The sequence below is a fragment of the Hylobates moloch genome, unplaced genomic scaffold (genome assembly GCF_009828535.3).
Source record: "Hylobates moloch isolate HMO894 unplaced genomic scaffold, HMol_V3 SCAFFOLD_8, whole genome shotgun sequence".
Lineage (NCBI taxonomy): Eukaryota > Metazoa > Chordata > Mammalia > Primates > Hylobatidae > Hylobates > Hylobates moloch.
Genome location: NW_026652283.1, coordinates 76,453,383 through 76,475,128, shown reverse-complemented (window position 1 = coordinate 76,475,128; position 21,746 = coordinate 76,453,383). Strand labels below are relative to the sequence as shown.

Below are 21,746 nucleotides of genomic sequence, written 5' to 3'. Positions count from 1 at the left end.
ACATCCCACTTGAGATAAATGCCAGTTATCCCAGATCGTATCACAGAATATAAGCACCGAAACCCACACTTTCAAAGATGGGAACAATTGAATAGAAACTTGAGAGTGATGTTTACAGCTTCTAAATGTGCTCTCTTCCCTCAATTTACTTTTCTACACCAATCCCAAAACATCCAAACTGTATCACTCCACCTACTAATTTATTCTTTCCCTATATACTTATCAAACACCAGCTCCTTACCAACCACTACTGTAGGGGATGGGGTAAAGTAATCAAGAGAGATATGGTTCCTGCTTTCATGGAGCTTATTTTCAACTGGAGGGAGACAAATTAAGCCAACAATAAAAAAATTATTTAAATTGCCATGAAGTAAAAGTACTAGGTGATAAGAAAGAATATAAAGGCAGGTCTAACCTAAGGTCACTGACAGTGTCCCTGAGAAAATGATACAGCAGCTAGGCAAAAGGGGGAGAAAAGGAGGACTATTCCAGGCACCAAGAACAGCATAAACCAAGGCTCTACGGTGGGAAGGACCTGAAGGCTGCTGTGGCTAGAGCATGCAAACCAATAGAGTAAGTGGCAAATAAAAGATTGAACAGGAAGAGACGGGATAACAGCAATTAATATTTACTGAGGACTGCCTACGTGCTGGGGCACTGTTTTAAGCAGGCTGTTGACAGGTTCAAATTCCTATGGCTCTAATTTAGTAGATAATCTCCACATATAAAGTCTTGACACTTCAGCATGGTTTTGACAGAACGAAGTCAGTGCTAAATAAATATCTGTTGGGTCACTAGGCTTTGAAGATGTCATCTACTGTTTATGTTCATGAACTCTTGGAACATGCTAGAGTATTTTGTGCAGAGAGCCACAAAGTACAAAAATAATAATGAAGCTTCAAAGCCACAAGGCATGAAGTGGAGGGATACAAGTCTTATGTAGCAGAAAGCTAAGGCTGTGACATTTTTTCAACCTTACATCAATCATTTAGATTTCAGCCAATAAGCAATCAGTTCATCATCTTAATAGGATCACAAGAAATAGACTGATGAAGTCTTCTGCTGTGGAACATCTGTTTACGCTCTCTCTTTATTGTTAGCCTGCTGTCTTTTCATGCAGTAAAGAAAAAACGGGGGCGCGGTGGCTCACGCTTGTAATCCCAGCACTTTGGGAGGCCGAGGTGGGCGGATCACGAGGTCAGGAGATCGAGACCACGGTGAAACCCCGTCTCTACTAAAAATACAAAAAATTAGCCGGGCGTGGTGGCGGGCACCTGTAGTCCCAGCTACTCGGAGAGGCTGAGGCAGGAGAATGGCGTGAACGTGGGAGGCGGAGCTTGCAGTGAGCCGAGATTGCGCCACTGCACTCCAGCCTGGGGGACAGAGCGAGACTCCGTCTCAAAAAAAAACCAAAAAAAAAAAAACAAAAACCAAAAAAAAAAACAACGGTAAAATATCCAGGAGCTTAGTATATGAAAATTTAATTCACTTTTCATTTATTTCCTGTTCATATTAAATTGTTTTACTGTCATCATTTATTTTATCATTTATTTTGGTATTATCACCCTCTTGTAGTGAACAGAACACACTAAGAGTTACTCATTTAAGGCCTGGTGAGGTAGCTCACGCCTGTAATCCTAGCACTTTGAGAGGCCCAGGCGGGTGGACTGCTTGAGGTCAGGAGTTTGAGGCCAGCCTCGCCAACTTGGTAAAACCCCATCTCTACTAAACACACACACACACACACACACACACACACACACACACACACACACAAGCTGAGTGTGGTGGCGGGCACCTGTAATCCCAGCTATTTGGGAGGCTGAGAAGAGAATCGCTTGAGTCCAGGAGGGTGAGGCTTCAGAGAGCCAAGATCGCACCACTGCACTCCAACATGGGCGACAGAGTGAGACTCCATCTCAGAAAAGGAAAAAAAGAAAGAGTTATTCATTTAAATAAGTGCTTATAAGGCTGGGCCCAATGGCTCACCCCTGTAGTCCCAGTGCTTTGGAAGCCTGAGGTGGAAGGATCTCTTGAGCCCAGGAGTCTGAGGTTACTGTGAGCAATGATCACACCACTGCAACTGCATTCTAGCCTGGGCAACAGAGAGAGACCCTGTCTCAAAAATAAATCAGTAAAAATAAATAAATAAATAAAAGTAAAAATAAATAAATTCTCATGAATTAACTGATCTGGATCTTACTCATCTTATTTAATACTTTAGTGAACTAAATAGGTGCCTAGATATTTGGAGGGGGTTCTAAGAAAATATACTGAAGCTTGGAGAAATTTTAAATACTTCTAAGAAATATAAATAAAAATTGAAAAGGCAAAGCTAATTGGATAAAATAAGCTTTCAAGACAAATACTAAAAAAGAACAACAACTAAACCCAGGCAGTAAAATCAAACTGAATAGCTATTTCATTTTTAAGTGGTACATCAATATAAAATAAAACTACCATGGAATTTTAACAGATTTTTTTAAGACCTAAAAGTCATCTGAACAACAACTATGTTAGACAAAATTTTCCCCTCCCATCTTGGTGGGGTTTTTTTAGACACAGTCTCGCTCTGTTGCCCAGGCTGGAGTGCAGCGGCACAATCTCGGCTCACTGCAACCTCTGCCTCCTGGGTTGAAGTGATTCTCCTGCCTTAGCCTCCCAAGTAGCTGGAATTACAGATATGAGCTGCCACGCCTGGCTAATTTTGTATTTTTTGTATTTTGGTAGAGACCATGTTGGCCAGGCTGTTCTCGAACCCCTGACCTCAAGTGATCCGCCTGCCTCAGCCCTCCCATCTTATTTTAGATTACACATACAGTCCACACTCTAAGCCTAGTAGTAGTAACCTGGCTTCATGTTAATGCCCTTTGTTTTCAAGGCCAAGATAAACATTGAGTAAGATGAGTGATGACATGGGGAAGTTGCAATAATGCAAGAAAAATTTCTGTGGGAAGTATCCTCAGCCAAATGATTTAACATGTCTGACATAAGTAACTTTTAAAGGGCTTAGAAAGGACAGGACCTCAGTGTGGTTCTAAAGATCACTGATAACGTTCGGTGGTTGGAAAAAAAAACACTTTAATTCAATAAATACCAGGCAGTTAGCAAGAAAATTCCTATTGAAATGTTTGAATTTGTACACTTATCCCTCAACAGATACAAGTCCAACAATAATTTCAAGTATGTTGTTAAATATACTAATTGCAACAATTCAGCAAATCAGATGCTCCATTTTCAGCAGATCTGCAAAGTTAACTCTGACCTTGACAGTGCAGTCAGCGGTAGAGTCACCTTATATTTTCTGTTCCCATTCCCCAACAGGTGTAGCTTTCTGTCAACCTTTCACTCTTACTATAGTCAACCGTCACTACATGTTTTATTTGACTATCTAAATTAAACGTTGTCTTTCCATTTGTCAAATGCCAACGTAACTCAGGGGCAGAAACCGTCTATTGTTTCATTAAGTTGTTTGTTGTGTCATTTTTATTCTTTTAACCCACTGCTACATGTCTGACTAGAGAGATTAAAAAATAAAGTCTGATAAAGTCAAGGTTTTAGTTCAATTTTGAGAGAAAAATCTTAGCCACTCATATCATCTAAATTAAATCTGAGGCCAGGCACGTTGGCTCACGCCTGTAATCCCAGCACTTTAGGGGGCCGAGGTGGCGAATCACTTGAGCTCAGGAGTTTGAGATAAGCCTGAGCAATATGGCAAGACCCTGTCTCTACAAAAAGTAAAAAAAAAAAAAATTAGCTGGGTGTGGTGGCACATGCTACTCAGGAAGCTGCAGTGGGAGAATTGCTCGAACCCAGGGCAGAGGTTGCAGTGAGCCAAGTTTGCACCACTGCACTCCAGCCTGGGTGACAGGGCAAGACACTGTATAGGAAAAAAAAAAAAAAAATCTGAGCCAAACCTTTTCATGATTTTATAAACCCAACACAGGGCAAATCCATCTCAGTTGAATAAACTGGTACTAATAAATTTATAAAACCACTGAAAGTTCTAAACAAAACCCAAACTCAAGAATAACCTAAACTGGAAAAAAAGAAAACAAAGTCAAACTGTGGAGTCAATATTTTTAAAGATTTTGGACAACAATGAGAAATTGTTAAGTAAAATACAGCATAAGCATACAATGCACCATACATGACCATTGGAAATTGTGTTAGAGAAATGGTTTTCTCCTCCAAATCCCAATAGGACATTTTTTTTCTTCTGATTCTATGATTGACCCAATAGGCCACTGTATGACTTGATAAGCTAATTTTAGAATAAATCTAAGCTGGGCATAGTGGCTCACGCCTCTAATCTCAGCACTGTGGGAAGCCAAGGTGGGAGGATAGCTTGCGCCCAGGACTTGCAGACCAGCCTGGGCAATATAGTAAGACCTCATCTCTACGAAAAATTTAAAGAACCAAAATTAGCTAAATGTGTGACACATGCCTGTAATCCCAGCTACTCAGGAAGCTGAGATTTTTTTGTTTGTTTGTTTTGAGACAGTCTACTTCTGTTACCCAGGCTGGAATGCAGTGGCGCAATCTTGTTTTACTGCAACCTCCGCCTCCCAGGCTCAAGCAATTCTCGTGCCTTAGCCTCCTGAGTAACCGGGATTACAGGTGCGTGCTACCATGCCCGGCTACTTTTTGTATTTTTGGTAGAGACAGGGTTTCACCATGTTAGCCAGGCTGGTCTCGAACTCCTGACCTCAGGTGAGGTGATCTGCTCTCGCCTCAGACTACCGAAGTGCTGGGATTACAGGCATGAGCCACGGCGCAACCAGCCAGGAAGTTGATAATTGCTTGAGTCTGAGACGCAGAGGCTGTAATGACCCAAGATCATACCGCCACACTCCAACCTGGGTGATAGAGCAAGACTGTGTCCCAAAAAAACAAAAAATAAAATTAAATGCATCTAAAAGAGAAAATATACAATCCAGCTACATTTTTGTAAAAGATGACATGAGGCAAGCTCCTTCTATCAAAATATTAGGCCAGACACAGTGGCTCATGCCTGTAATCCCAGCACTTTAGGAGGCCAAGACAGGAGGATCATGAGGCTGGGAGTTCAAGACCAACCTGGACAGCATAGTGAGACCCCATCTCTACAAAAAAAAAAAATTCTTAAATCAAAATAGTGTAATATTAGCATAAGAAAAGACAAACATCAATAAAGTAAAATAAAGTTGAACAAAATAGATTAATTTTTATGAGAGTGCAGTTTGTGATTAAGAGGGCATTCCATATAAATCGTGAAAGGATACAATTAGTGTTAAAGAACTGGCTATCCATTTTGGGAGGAAAAAAAATTAGAACCTTACTTTATGCTGCCACATAAATAAATTACAGATGAATTAAAAGAGAAAAACATGAAAAAGAAGATTCCAAAGAAATTAAAACATATGTGAATATGGTTATAGCCTTGGAATAGCATAGATTTCCTTAAGCAAGGAAGCCATAAAATGGATACATTTGAGTAAATAAACATTTAAAACTTTCAACTGGCAAAAAGAACCATAAACAAATTTAAAAAACAAGCTACAGAAAAAAAACTATCTCCAGCATATATGGCAGACAAAATATTAATAGCCATAATAACAGCACCTATTAGATAAATAAGAAAGACCAAACCTAATAACATGGACATTTTTTTAAAAGGTCAGATATGAACGATAATTGTAGGGAATGACTGGTAATCATATGAAAACATATTCAACCTCAACAGCTAAAATTTTATTTTTCACCCAGATTGGCAAAAACAAAAGATTAGTAACACTGAATATAGTTGAAGACATGGAGAAATGGAAGCCATCATTATCAGTTCAGGAGCACAAATGGATATAGCCCTTTTAGACAGAAATTTTATTCTATCAAAATTTTAACTTGCATTCTCTACAACCCACCAGTTCCACTTCCAACATATTTCAGAAAAATATCCTGAGACAACAAGCAAGTAAGTAGCACAACAATTTCAAAGAAAGAGTTTAAATTGTCCTCATTTCAGGGCATACACAGAGAAACATCCCCATGTGTACAAAGTAGCAAGAACCAAAATGTTTGCTTAAGCAATGCCTGTATTAAGAAAAAACGGGAGGCCGGGAGCGGTGGCTAACACCTATAATCCCAGCACTTTGGGAGGCCGAGGCAGGTGGATCACGAGGTCAGGAGTTCGAGACCAGCCTGAACAACATGGTGAAACCCCGTCTCTACTAAAAATACAAAAAGATTAGCCAGGCCTAGTGGCGGGTGCCTGTAATCCCAGCTACTCGGGAGGCTGAGGCAGGAGAATCGCTTGAACCCAGGAGGCGGAGGTTGCAGTGAGCCGAGATTGCACCACTGCATTCCAGCCCAGGCAACAGTGTGAGACTTCTCTCAAAAAGAAAGGAAAAAGAAAAAGAAAAGAAAAAACTGGAAACCTCAGGGTCAATCAATACATAATGGCACATCCACAAGGTGAAACTTAAAAAGAATAAGACAGCTTAGTAAGCATAAAGTTTATGCTGGGGTGATGAAATAAGCTTTGGATTTGGATAGTGGTTTTACCTAGACATATATATATATATATATATATATAACCTATATCTATATAAAACTGAACAAAAACAAAACTACATATTCCTATAGGTACACATATATATGTGCAGATACCTTTAACGTGGTCAGGAAGGATACATCCAAATCATTAATAGGAAAGTGAGATTCAGGGGCAGGGCAAAAGGGAGTGTTTGTTTTAACTGTATTGGGTAAACTTTTTAAGATAAAAATGTATTCATATGTTTACTTCAGTGATTTAAAATTTTAAGACAAAAAATGCATTTATTGACATGGAAAGCTATTTATTCATTCTTTCAATAAATATTTACTGGAAACTTACTATGTGTCGGGCACAATAAAAAAAAATTAGAGATATATCAGTGAAGAAAACAGACCAAAATCTCTGCCCTCATGAAGCTTATATTTTAGCGTAAGGAAGAAAGTATAATACTTTTTCTAAATGTTGTAAGTGATAGAGCTGGGGAGGAATGACAGTGTGGGGTGGTTAAATGGGGTGGAAAGGAGGCTTCACTGACAAGGTAACATATGGACAAAGATTTGAGGGAGCTATAGAAGGAAAGAGCATGCCAGGCAGAGGGAAAAGCCAGCACAAAGGGCCTAAAGGGAGAACATGTGAGAGTGAGCTATGTTCTAGGAATAGCAGGGAGGCCAGGGCAGTTGGTGCCAAGTAAGCAAGCAAGAACAAGTAGAAGAAGAGGCAGGAGAGAGGTCAACCTCACACTGCCTGCCACCCCCAGGTGCCTCTGTGAGCACCCCCCACCTACAGCCCTTAAGGAACTATACTTACCAGGTGACCCTACTCCTCTGGTGGTAACAAAACGTAAAGGCAATGTTGGTGGGAATGTAAAATGATGCAACCACCTGGGAAAACAGTCTGGCAGTTCCTCAGTGTTAAACATAGAGTTACCATATGGCCCAGTATTTCACTCCTCAATATATACCCAAGACATATGAAAACATATGTCCAAACATAAACTTGTTCGTGAATGTTCGTAGTATTATTTATAAGTCAAAAAATAGAAACAAATCAAAAGTATCAACCAATTAATGGATAAGTAAAATGTAATATATCTAATATAATGGAATATTATTCAGCCATAAAAAGAAATGAAGTACGAATACATACTACAACAAGGATAACCTTGAAAATATTGTACATGAAAAGACAGACAGACACTAAAGGCCACATATTATATGCTTCCATTTATATAAAATGACCAGAATAGGCAAATTCACAGAGACAGAGGGTAGACTGTGGTTGCCAAGAGCTGGTAGAGAAAAGGTAATGGATAACGACTACTAATATGTACAGGGTTGCTTTTGGGGGTATTAAAACATTCTAATATTAGAATGTGGTGAGAGTTGTACTATTCTGTGAATAAAAAAACTATTTAACTGTAAACTTTAAATAAGTGAGTTTTATGGTCTGTGAAATGTATCTCAGTAAAACTATAAAAATGGTACTTATATTCAAGGACACAACTGCGCTTTTAAATAACATTTCAAATACAGAAGCCAATGACAAAAAAAAAAAGACAAGATATCTGGGTTACCCTTAGGATATGCAACAGAAAGAGAAAGAAAATAATTTGGCTGTTACTGGTTTGTATCAGTTAAGGTAATGCTATGCTTTAACAGATAAATTTCAATTTTCAATTGCTTCATCCAACAGATATGTATTTCCCACTCAGCTGAAGTCCAAACAGGTGTTCCTAATCAGTAGGCAACTCTCCACCATGTGATTATTCATGAAGCCAAAAGCCTTCCGCCACATAGCTCTACCATCTTCAACAAAGTCTTCACAAATCATTCACTGTAGGGGATCACACATGGGAGGTTTTCATGGGACAGACCTAAAAGTGGTACGTCCCTTCCACCCACATTCCACTAATTAAAATCCGGTCACAAGACCCCATCCAACTACAAAGGAAGCTGCAAACTATAGTATGGCACTTCCCACCATTAGTAACAGAGTGCTTAAATTAGTATTGCCATTCACCAGAACTTATATTAACAGTGAATAGCAGTTATTTTATTTAAAGGAGGCTCTATGAATCAACAGTAGTGATACTATGAACTGTCATGGAATTCTGTCAATAAATATTTACTGAGCACTTATCATCGCCTCACCACATTTGTTCTAGGTGAACAAATATTTTGAAACCTGCCCTCACGAATCTCATAATCTAAAGTGTGTAGATAGCAGCAATAAAATAAATACAGCTGAGCCTTGAACAACATGGGCATGAAATACATGGGTCCACTTACAGATTTTTAAAAATAACTATCTTGGAAAAATTTTTGGAGATTTATGACAATTTGAAAAAACTTGCAGACAAACCATGTAGCTTAAAAATATCAAAAAATTAAGAAAAAGGTGTGTGGTGAATGCATAGAATACATGTACCTATTAGTCTATTTTATCATTTACCACTTTAAAATATATACAAATCTATTATTAAAAGTTAAAAAATATCAAAACTTATACAAACAGACTGTACATGGTGTCATTCCCAGTCCTGAGAAATGTAAACAAACCTAAAGATGTAGTTTTACATCATAACTACACAAAATTAAGTGTAGTACATATTGCACTACTGCAATCATTTTGCAGCTATCTCCTGTTGCTATTGCCTTGAGCTCAAGTGTTGCCACCATCTCCTTAAAATGCTGTATGACACTAATCATCTCCACGTGGGCAGTTCATCTCTCCAGTAAAATGCATAAATAATATCACAATAAAAAGTGATCTCCCATGGTTCTTACACATTTTTCATGACGCTTAGTGCAGTACTGAATTTAACAACACCCTAAGACCCATAGAAAGTACCACTAGAGATGCTGGACGCGCTCTCAAGAAGCAGAGAGAAGTGGTGACATTATAAGAAAAAGCTGGATTACTTGATACGTACAATAGATCGAGGGCTACAGCTGCAGCTACCTCCATTTCAAGATAAGTAAATCCAGCATAAGGACCATTGTTTAAAAAAAAAAAAAAAAAGCAAAGGAAATCTGTGAAGCCATCACTGCAGCTACGCCAACAGGTGCAAAAACCTTGCATTTTGTGTGAATTATGTTTCTATCTTGTGTTGAAAATGCAGCTTTTATGTGAGTGCACGACTGCTGTAGAAAGGCATACCTATAAACTTTCATATGATTTGAGAAAAAGCAAAGTCATTATATGACAACTTAAAGCAAAAGAAAGGTGAAAGAGGCCGGGTATGGTGGCTCATGCCTGTAATTCCAGCACTTTGGGAGGCTGAGGCGGGTGGATCACCTGAGGTCCGGAGTTCGAGACCAGCTTGACCAACATGGAGAAACCCCATCTCAACTAAAAGTACAAAATTAGCCGGGCGTGGTGGCACATGCCTGTAATCCCAGCTACTCGTGAGGCTGAGGCAAGAGAATCACTTGAACCCGGGAGGCAGAGGTTGCAGTGAGCTGAAATCATGCCACTGCGCTCCAGCATGGGCAACAAGAGTGAAATTCCATCTCAGAAAAAAAAAAAAAAAAAAAAAAGGTGAAGGATCTAAAGCTGGAGGATTTAATGCCAGCAAAGGATGGTTTGATAATTTTAGAAAGTGGTTTGGCTTTAAAACTTTAATAGGAGAAGCAGCTTCTGCTGACCAACAGGCAGCAAATGAGTTCCCCAATGCCATTAAGAAAATCATTGAGGATAAAGGATTTCCGCCTGAATAGGTTTCTGTGGGATTTTTTTGAGACAGGGTCTTGTTCTGTCACCCAGGCTGGAGTGCAGTGGCATGAGCTCAGATCACTGCAACCTCCACTTCCCAGGCTCAAGCAATCCTGTCACCTCAACCTCCCTAATAGCTAAGACTACAGGGATGTGCCACCACACTCAGCTAATTTTTTTTTTTACTTTTCTGCAGAGACGAGGTCTCACTACATTAGGCAGACTAGTCTGGAACTCCTGGGCTCAAGCAATCCTCCCATCTTGGCCTCCCAAAATGCTAGGATTTCAAGAATGAGCCACTGCACCCAACCTGAACAGGTTTTTAAGGCTGATGAAAAAGTGCTCTACTTTGGGGGAAAACGTGCTACAAAGGACATTTATTAGTAAGGAGAAGAAAGCACCCGGATTTAAGGGAGGAAAGGATAGTCTAACTTGACTATTTTGAGCAAGTGCAGTTGGGTTTATAATCAGGACAGCCCGCTAACCCCCACGCCTCGAAGGGAAAAGATAAAAGCCAGATGCTAGTCTTTTGGTTCTACAAAAAGGCCTGGACAACAAGAACCCTTTTCCTGAATTGGTTCCATCAATGATTTGTCCCTGAAGTCAGGAAGTACCTTGCCAGTAAGGGTCTGCTTTTTAAAGTTCTTTTGATATTTGACAATGCCCCCAGCCACCCACGAGTTCAACTCACCCCATGAATTCAACACCAAAAGTGGTGATGGGAGTCTACTTGCCCCCCAAACACAATGTCTCTAATTCAGTCTCTAGATCAAGAGCTCATAAGGGCCTTTAAGGCTCATTACACACATTCCTTTATGGAAAGGACTGTCAACACTACGCAAGAGAATCCTGATAGAACATCATGAAAGTCTGGAAGGATTACACTATTGAAGATTCCATTGTTATAGAAAAAGTCCTGAAAGCCATCAAGCCTGAAACAACAGACTCCTGCTAGAGAAAATTGTCCAGATGTCCTACATAACTTCACAGGATTGACAACAGAGCCAATCACGAAAATCATGAAAGAGGTTGTAGATATGGCCAAAAAGGTTGGAGGTGAAGGGTTAAGATATAGATCATGGGCCGGGCGTGGTGGCTCACGCCTGTAATGCCAGCACTTTGGGAGGCCAAGGCGGGCAGATCACTTGAGGTCAGGTGTTCCAGACCAGCCTGGCCAACAAGGTGAAACCTCGTCTCTATTAAAAACACAAAAATTAGCCAGACATGGTGGCATATGCCTGTAATCCCAGCTACTCAGGAGGCTAAGGCAGGAGAATCGCTTGAACCCAGGAGGCGGAGGTTGAAGTAAGCTGAGATCGCAGCACTGCACTACAGCCTGGGCGACAGAGCAAGACTCCCATCTCAAAAAAAAAAAAAAAAAAAAAAAAAAGATACAGATCATGGAGAAATTGAAGAGCTAAAACACAGCACATCAGAGGAATTAACAGAAGACAACTTGATGGAGATGAATTATTCCAAAACCAGTGCCAATAAGGAAGAAGATGTAGAAGAAGCAGTGCCAGAAAATAAATCAACACTGACAATCTGGCAGAAGGGTTTGGATTATTCAGGACTGCTTTTATGACAAGATCCCTCTATGATATGGCACTGAAACTAAAGCAAACAGTGGAAGAGGAGTTGATACCATATAGAAACAGTTTTAGAGAAAGGAAAAAGCAAACATTCAGACAGAAATTATAATGTATTTCTGCAAAGTTACACCAAGTGCACCTGCCCCTCTTGTCTTCCTTTCTGCCTCCTCCCCTCTTCCATCTGTGGCACCCTGAGACAGCAACACCAACCTCTCTTCTTACTCCTCCTCAGCCTACTCAATGTGAAGATGACAAGGATGAAGACCTTTATGATGATCCACTTCCACTCGATGAAGAGTCAATATTAATATATTTTCTCTGCCTTAGGATTTTCTTTGTAACATTTTTTCTCCAGCTTACTCTATTGTAAGAAAACAGTATGTAATATATAACATATAAAATACGTGTTTATTGACTGCTTATGTTATTGGTAAGGCTTCTGGTCAACAGTAGGCTATTGGTAAAGTTTTTGAGAAGTCAAAAGTTATATGCAGATCTTCAACTGCATGTGGGGTCAACACCTCTGTGTTGTTCAAGTGTCAACTATAATATGTATGTTGAATGAAAACAAATGTTAGAAGAAAAAAACTGAACAAGGGAGGAGGACAGGGAGTCCTACTTTTAACAGAGTGATCAAAGTCTTAGTGTTGAGGTAACACGAAACAACACCAGAGGGAAATGAGGAAGTGAACCATGTGGGTACCTGCGGAAGAATATTCGAGGCAGAAAAACAAAAAGTGCAAAGTCTCTGAAGTGGGAGCTTGTGTGGCGTATCTGAGGCCACAGTGGTTGGAACAAAATGATCACAGTAGAGATGCCAGGAGATGAACTCAGGAAGCTATCAGGGAGTCATATTTTATATGAACTTGCAGGCTGCTGTGACGATTTTGGCTTTGGGGAAGCCATTGAAGGATTCTGAGCAGAGGAGGAACATAATTTGATTTATCTTTTAAAAGGATCATTCTGCAGCTATGTGAGAACAAAGCAAGAGCAGAAGCAGGAAGACTAATTAAAAAGACCACAGAATAATCCCAGTGAAAGGTGTTGGTCGCTAGGTCCAGGACAGGAGAAGTGAAAATGTGGAGGATTTGGGGTATTAAGATGGATTTGGGGTATGAGAGAAAGAGCAGTATCTGGGCTGACTGAAGTTTCTGGCTTAAGCAACTGGAAGGACAGAACGGCCACTTGTGGAAAAAGGGAAGTCTGAAGTAGGAATGGTTTGAGGAAGAAAAATTATGACGAGCTTCAGTGCAAAATAGGGCAATATGATTACTTTCCTCACCACTAAAGGTTTGCTCTTGGAGTTTTCAGGAAAATGTTTTCAATCAACAAAAGTACAATTATTACACCCCTTATCTGTGTAGTGTCGCCAATTTATAAGCTTTTTTTCACCCACGATGCTTCATCTGAACATAATAAAAAACTCTTTTAGACAGCAAGAATGGGGCCAATTCTTTTTTTTTGCCCCTTGGGAACCTCCTTGTCGGCTTCAATCCCATCTTACATTTCACCTTTTCTAGGTTTACCAATCAGCCTTGAAGGCATTTCCCCATAGCAATTCAGTAATTTATGCCGCCTTATTTTTTAAAATTCCAATTTCAACACCCGCATACTTTCCAATACAGGCACTTCAACGACAAATTTTCTAGCTTTCTTTAATGTATGTCTTTCAATAATCTCAGGCATAAATAATCTTTAAAAATTCATACTATAATGGATACTATATTGAATATAGGTTATATATTATTATAATATATAATGAATACTATACTAAATACTATGAATATATATATATATATTTTCATACTATAATGATTCATACTGTAATGAGTTTGGAAATCTCAGGCTGACCACCCTATAAATCCCAAGTCCACAGTTGGCTAAGTATGACCACTTTGCGGCCCTGCTTCCTTAGCAATTACTGATTAGTACCAGGATATTGAGCACCTCCTCTTTGCCAGATACCAAGACGACTAAATTGCAGTTTTGAAATTATCCTTCACTGTACCAAAATATGACAAAAGCATTTAAAATCATTTCTTTATCCTTATATTATCTTATAGGCTGGAACGATAGCTCTTCCAGAGTTCAAATATGATTACATTTTCATCAATTAAATGCTTTATTTATGGGAGCCAGTAACATGAGCACATGTTGACACAGTATGTCTTTGCTCCGATTAAATCAGGAGCTATTTGATTCACCAACACAAGCACTGTCAAAATGTACCAATTCCAATAGTATTATAAAAAGATTAGGCCGGGAGCGGTGGCTCACACTTGTAATCCCAGCACTTTGGGAGGCCGAGGCGGGCGGATCACGAGGTCAGGAGATTGAGACCACGGTGAAACCCCGTCTCTACTAAAAATACAAAAAATTAGCCGGGCGTGGTGGCAGGCGCCTGTAGTCCCAGCTACTCGGAGAGGCTGAGGCAGGAGAATGGCGTGAACCCGGGAGGCGGAGCTTGCAGTGAGCTGAGATTGCGCCACTGCACTCCAGCCTGGGTGACAGAGCGAGACTCCGTCTCAAAAAAAAAAAAGAAAGATTATAGGAAAAGACCATGTTCAGTTATGAAAAGACTTGAAATTATTCTGTAATTTCATCGTTGCTGTTTCTCAGCTTTCTCGTGTCAAGTCACAGATCAGAAACTTCATTTCAATAGAACAAATGCTTGTTAACCATTTATCAAGAAAAAAGAAAAGATTATTTGAGTATCTACTATGTATGTGCCTGGTACTTTTTATGTATTGTATACTAAATAATTAGGCACACAGAACACTGTCCAACACATGGTAAGCTTAATATTTAAGGGTTTATTATTTTTTAATGATCTCTTATTTAATCCTAGCTATTCCGCTTAACTCATACAATGATAACTCCATTTTACAGATGAGGAAAAGTTAACATGTCAGTTCATATACAGTCATGCATCGCTTAATAATGAGGATATGTTCTGAGAAGTTTGTTGTTTGGCAATTTTGTCATTATTCAAACATTATAGGGTGTATTTACACAAACCTAGACGGTGTGGCCTACTATACACCTATAGGCGATACGGTATAGCCTATTGCCCCTACGCTACAAACCTGCAGGCAACTGTAACACAATGGTAAGTATTTGTGTATCTAAATATATTTAAACATAGGAAAGGTATAGTCAAAATATGTCATAAAAGATAAAAAATGAGGCCAGGCTCAGTGGCTCACGCCTATAATCCCAGCACTTTGGGAGGCCAAGGCGGGCAGATTACTTGAGGTGAGGAGTTTGAGACAGGCCTGGCCAACACGGTGAAACCCCGTCTCTACTAAAAATACAAAAATTAGCTCGGTGTGGTGGTGGGCGCCTATAGTCCCAGCTACTCAGGAGGCTGAGGCAGGAGAATTGCTTGAACCTGGGAAGTGGAGGTTGCAGTGAGCTGAGATCATGCCACTACACTTCAGCCTGGGCGACAGAGTGAGACTCCATCTCAGGAAAAAAAAAAAAAAAAAAGACAAAAAATGGAACATTTATATAGGGCACTTATCATGAATGGAGCTTGCAGAACTGGGAAGTTGTTCTGGGTGAGTCAGTGAGTGGTGAGTGAATGTGAAGGCCTGGGATATTACTGTATACTACTGTAGACTTTCTAAACACTGTACATGTAGGCTACACTAAATTTGTTTTAAGAATACTTTTCTTCCTTCAATAATAAATTAACCTTAGCTTCCTGTAACTTTATAAACTTTTTGATTTAAAAAATTTTTTTGACTTTCTTGTAATAACACATAGCTTAAAATATATACACTGTATAGCTGTATAAAAAATATTTTTTTCGGTCGGACGCCATGCCTCACGTCTGTAATCCAATACTTTGGGAGGCTGAGGTGGGCGGGTGACCTGAGGTCAGGAGTTTGAGACCAGCCTGGCCAACATAGCAAAACCCCATCTCTACTAAAAATACAAAAAAAAAAAAAAATTAGGCAGCCAGGCATGGCGGCAGGTGCCTGTAGTCCCAGCTACTCGGGAGGTTGAGGCAGGGGAATCGCTTTAACCTGGGAGGCGGAGGTTGCAGTGAACCAAGATTGCGCCACTGCACTTTAGCCTGGTGACACAGCAAGACTCTGTCTCAAAAAAAAAAAAAAATTAGCAGGGCGTGGCGGCGAGTGCCTGTAATCCCAGCTACTCAGGAGGCTGAGGCAGCAGAATCGCTTGAACCCGGGAGGTGGAGGTTGCAGTGAGCCGAGATCGTGCCACTGCTCTCCAGTCTGGGTGACAGAGTGAGACTCCATCTCAAAATATATATATATATATATATTTTTTTTCTTTATATCCTTATTCTATAACCTTTTTTCTATTAACTTTTAATTTACTTTTTGAAACTTTTTGTTAAAAACTAACACAACAGCCTAGGCCTACACAGGACCAGGATCATCAATATCGTTGTCTTTCACCTCCACATCCTGTCCCACTGGAAGATCTTCGGGAGCAATAACATGCATGGAGCTGCCATCTCCTTGGTAACAATGCCTCCTTCTGGAATAACTCCTGAAGGACCTGTCTGAGGCTGGCTTACGGTTAATTTTTTTTAATAAGTAAAAGGCATATACTCTAAAATAATGATTAAAAAGTACAGTAAATAAACCAGTTATTTATTATGATCAAGTATTATATACTGTACATAACTGTATGTGTTATGCTTTTATATAACTGCCAGTGCAGTAGGTTTATTTACACCAGTACCATAACAAACACGAGTATGTATCTCACTATGACTTTAGGATGGCTACTACATCATCATTAGGCCATAGGAATTTTTCAGCTCCATTATAATTGTATGGGACCACCGTCATATATACAGTCCACCATTGACTGAAACACCATCATGCCATGCATGACTGTAGATAGGACGCAGCAGAGGCAGCATCTGAACCCTCATCTGATTCCAGAGCCTGAGCTCCTTAGTCTTTCTGGGCTCTGGGGGTTTTCCTGGAGCTCAGAGAATACAAGGATAATTGTGAGGTATGTCTTATACCATAGAGTGACGGCCCTAGATGATCTACGAGCAAGTTGTTTTATTCATTCATTCATTTAACTTCTAAGTTCCATACTGTTCTACTTAGAATGGTGAGTAACCAAGAGTCTGGATGGCACCTAGACAGATGCTGCCATCTATAAGCTTCTAAAATCTTGTTCTAGTAGGGCCCTAAAACAGATTAATTCATATGAAAGGATAAAAGCTAAAACCAAAACTCTAAATTAATGAACACCTAACTAGTATATACACTTAGAAACTACTTTCTTCACAGCACTGTATAAAGTTAAGCCCAGTCTAGATTCAACTCTCTCCAATTCTGTAAATGGTCACTACTAGTAGCCTAATAAGTCATTCCCTCTACCTCTTCCTCTTTGCCGCTAAATCCCTCATTTGTTCGGGTAGCAACGTTCCATATACTGGATTGTGCCCAGTTAATCTCATGCCTCTTTGTCAGGTAATTGTGTTCTAAGTCTTCCTTGTGGCCATGTGACCCAGTCCTGGCTAAAGAGAAGAGAAAGTTTGCTGAGGAGCTTGTAGGAAATACATGTTCATTCCTAAGAGAGGCAACATAGATTCAAAAATGTCTTGAGTCTGCGTAATATCAACAATGTTCATCTGACAGTGGTAATTCTCTCAGGTCAGCAAACACATCACATTAAAATGGTTTCAGCCTATATATTCTACTTCTCTCAGAACCCATGGCTATTATGTGTCAAGTCCTGTTCTAGGCACCAGCATAGAATAATGAACAAATCAGACTAAAATCTCTGCTCCTGAAACATAGTTGGTACTCAATAAATACTTGTTTAAATAATTAATTGTAAATCCAAATAATTAATAAACTAAAACTTTGATAGAATAAACCACTTATTAGTTCTAAAATAGTTAAGTTTAACTTAAACTCATATTCAGATAATTTTATATATTGAACCTCTGAGACCAAATGATTTTTGCTATACAGCTAAAAATGTATCTTTTTGACACCAGAAAATACTGAATGTAAAAGGTATTGGCAGGCAAACATACTTACTACAAGAAAAGTAGGCCGGGCGCGGTGGCTCACGCCTGTAATCCCAGCACTTCGCGAGTCCGAGGCAGGCGATCACAAGGTCAGGAGATTGAGACGGCTAACATAGTAAAACCCCGTCTCTACTAAAAAATACAAAAAATTAGCCGGGCGTGGTAGCAGGCGCCTGTAGTCTCAGCTATTCGGGAGGCTGAGGCAGGAGAATGGTGTGAACCCGGGAGGCGGAGCTTGCAGTGAGCCAAGATCGTGCCACTGCACTCCAGCCTGGGCGACAGAGTGAGACTCCATCTCAAAACATAAATAAATAAAATAAAAATAAAAATAAAAGAAAACTAAAGAATTCTGATTTTCCAACAAAAAATATATGTATGCAAATTGAAAAGGAAAGTGCTCTTTTAGTATTAATTTTGCTATACCTCTAAGGGATATGTCTAAAGAATACACTAAACACAAAGAAGTACTCAATGAAGATTTAAATCAAATTTCAGAATGTGATTTCTGGCAAAAAAAAAAAAAAAAAGAAAGAAAACACAAACAACTTGTGAAAGGAAAAAGGGAAAGTGGAGCTGGGAAACAAAATAATGAACATTTTGAATTATTCATGGATTTTGATGTCCTTCCCCTTCCTAATCTCTTTCCAATTACCATGATCAAGAACAGGCCATATGACTAATTTTGACATTTGGTAGGGTAGCTTAAAGCTCTCTGGCACTTCATCAAATTTACATTAAGCAACAAGGAGTCTGGCAATGGGGCAGTTTAATCCTTAAAGAGATAGCCGAGAGACCAGTCAGGGACACTAACGTAGTTTAACTGCAAGAGCTCAGCTACAGACAGAACAAAGCGGAAACCTGAAATAAAGGCCTCCAAATGTTTTTGAGGTTCTTAGTTAGCTCTAGGTTTAGGAACTGACCACAAACCAAAGAGACCTGATTCTAATCAGGCCTAGAAAGTTACTTAATTATCTTTACCCCACAAATAGCCACCTCTGTGCTCATCTCAGTATAGCCAACCCCACAAAAAGGAAGACAACTGGGAGAGGAGAAGAGGAGGAGGAAAGATTTGAAAGCTCCCTGATGACCACAATTAAAGATCAGAAAGACAGGTCAATTAAAGGAGATATCAAGTGCACATACATGTGCCAGGAAAAAAGACAGCTTCCGACAGGACCAAAGAAACCTCCATTTGACAGTCTTCACTTTTTCCCCTACTAAATCCCTTGTTGCCTCAGATATCTGTGATATTATGTCTACAAATTCCCTGGCACATGAACTGTTGAGAAAGAACTGGAAGCAACATAAAAGCCAATTACATTACATTGAAAGCAGATTATTCTTGTGAGGAGGTTGAAAAATCAACTGAAGCTGAATACTGAGTATAACTAAATTTGTTCTACCCAAAGCTTAGCATAGTTAGTATCTCAAAAAAGATCCCTCACCAGAAGAGGTGCTTAAGATGAGAACACAAGTCTTTGACTTTACACTTCTGTCTTCATCAGCTGGGGAAAATATTTCTCCGAAAAGTGAACAACAAAACTCACATGCTGGGGAATGACCACTAGTTAGACTAGACTAACCATAAAAAATGAGACCCAGCTTAAGTTGCACAGTCTACCACTTACCAGCTCAGTTTCCTTATCTGTTACATAGGGAATATGGTGAAGGGCTGTTGTGAAGACTAAAATAATTTATGTAAAATACCACACCATACAAACAGCAACTATCTAATAAATTCTATTTATTAGAATATTAGAAGCATGTCTAAAACCCCTCATATTCCCATGCAACCATGTCTCCCAGCTAAGGGAGTTAGGGGTCATAAATTTTGAGGCTACTGAACCTAGGCTACAACTTTCCAACATACAAAATTTTTACGTGTTTACTTAGACCTCAAAACAGGAGAAAATCAAGGTAAATGAATGGTACACCATATCAAAAGTAACAGGGCAGTCCTGGCAAGGAAGCATGTGGTCTTGGCAGCCAGACTGCTGGGTGTGAGTCCCGACTACCCAGCCTGCTTGCTGTGTGGCTGTGGCCTAGTGAAGTAATCAGTTTATGTCTCAGTGTCCTCATCTGTAAAATGCAAATGTTAACAACAGTACCTATCTCATAAAGTTACCTTGATTATTCAATTAATGTACTTAAAAGTTTATTGCATAGTAAGCCCTCAACTATTACTGCTGTAACAAGCCTCTTACTAGAATGAATGTTTACTGTTTCAAAGATGATTCCCAACCTATAAGGAAGTGAGATGCCTTCTTTTTTTTTTCTCAACAAATACCCTTCTAACCTCTCCTAGCAAACTTATACAGTACACATTTTTAAATTAAAACACATTTCCTTATTAACTCTTTAATGGAATGGAATAACATAGAATTAAGAGAGCAGCCAAAAGGCTAAAAAAATCAGTGTAATAAACAGCCATCATCAATAATGTCAGAATCATCAGGAAAGCATAAAAAACAAAGTCTTTCCCCAAGGGAGTAAGAGGCTCTGCCTCAACCCAGAAGAGAGCTGAGGGGAAGTTATAGTGGTTGACTTAGAGAGAACCTTGGGAGGTTCAATCACTCACCAAACTTTAACTCGTGATTATAAGGCAGGATGCTCTGGGGATTTTGCTGCTTTGTATTGTTACATTAAACATACAAGCATTTTTAAAAGCTCTATGTTAGAATTTAAAGATGCCTAGACTATAGACACATATGCTGTACAATTAATTCACTGGAATTTTTTTAAGTTTAAGGCCCTATAAGAACTAGATTATCAGTTATAAATATTGAGAACTTTTGGATAGGCTACCACCCCTCAAAAATCACGACAGGCAACCATACAGGTCAGTCCCTCAAGAACACCTCAAGAACCTGTCCCTCAAGAACCTGTCCCTCAAGAATGCCTCCCAACTCCAGGGTAATGCTGCTGCGAGGGTATCCTCGGGGAAACACAGTGGTGAATGTCTGCTGCAAAACACTGAGCCAATACCTAAGAGGCATGCTGAACATTTAACAACAATGATACAAGGAACAAGTATTAGTTATTTAGAAAAAGTATAAATTATTTAGAACACAAAACAACTCTTTAGGAGCTTTTAAAATAAGTGCTTCCAAAAAAGGAGTAAATCTCTGGTTACTACTAGAGATGTACTACATAACACATTAAATCTGTAAAATAATTTGGCACAAAAAGTTAAATAGACATGAGGAAAAAAACCAGCCTAGGTTATGATAATTAATTAGGAATCTAAACAGACTCATAAGTAAGATGTAAAACCAAAACCGTAATTGGCAGAATAGCAGTCTACTTACTTACCTGTTATTTCCAAAGCACAGCAGGACACTTGGAAGCCTTCTGTTTGGTTAGTATTAGACCCTAGTCATACCTTAATAGTTGTTTTTATAGATTTCAGTACCTCCACATCTTTCAATCTAACATATGTAAACATTCTCTGAAAACCAAAAGTATCTATGTTAAATATATAGAAATTTTTGGTTAAATCTCTATACCTGTTAAACAAAGATTCCTCTTCTTGATTTCTTTTCTCCACTTTTCTATTCTTTCCCTAAAAATAATTTGGTTTCTTTCCTGCCACACTAAATTATTATTTTGTGAACTTAAATGGAATATTACAAAGGTGGCCAGTTTTCTAAGATTAGGACTTACCAATTCCACTTTACAGCGCTTAGTACAAAATTATTGGTATACTTTTCAATCCTTAATAATACTATGCTACTAATGGTCATGTTTTCATGTGTTATAAGAAACATGCCTTCTGGGAGGCTGAGGCAGGAGAATGGTGTGAACCCGGGAGGTAGAGCTTGCAGTGAGCTGAGATTGCGCCACTGCACTCCAGCCTGACTCCATCTCAAAA

At 39.3% G+C, this 21,746-nt stretch overlaps 1 protein-coding gene across 5 annotated transcripts in view; it reads right to left on the bottom strand.

Moving 5' to 3' along the window:
- SFMBT1 (Scm like with four mbt domains 1) overlaps window positions 1-21,746 on the bottom strand; it is a 156,566-nt gene that overhangs the window by 76,085 nt on the left and 58,735 nt on the right. The window contains exon 1 of one of the 5 annotated variants that reach the window (XM_058442977.1): window positions 17,886-17,999. The exons of the other annotated variants lie outside the window; for them this stretch is intronic. The gene's annotated coding sequence lies outside the window, so the exon portion shown is untranslated. Of the gene's footprint in view, window positions 1-17,885; window positions 18,000-21,746 lie in introns of those variants that run through there. 5 annotated transcript variants of the gene reach the window in all.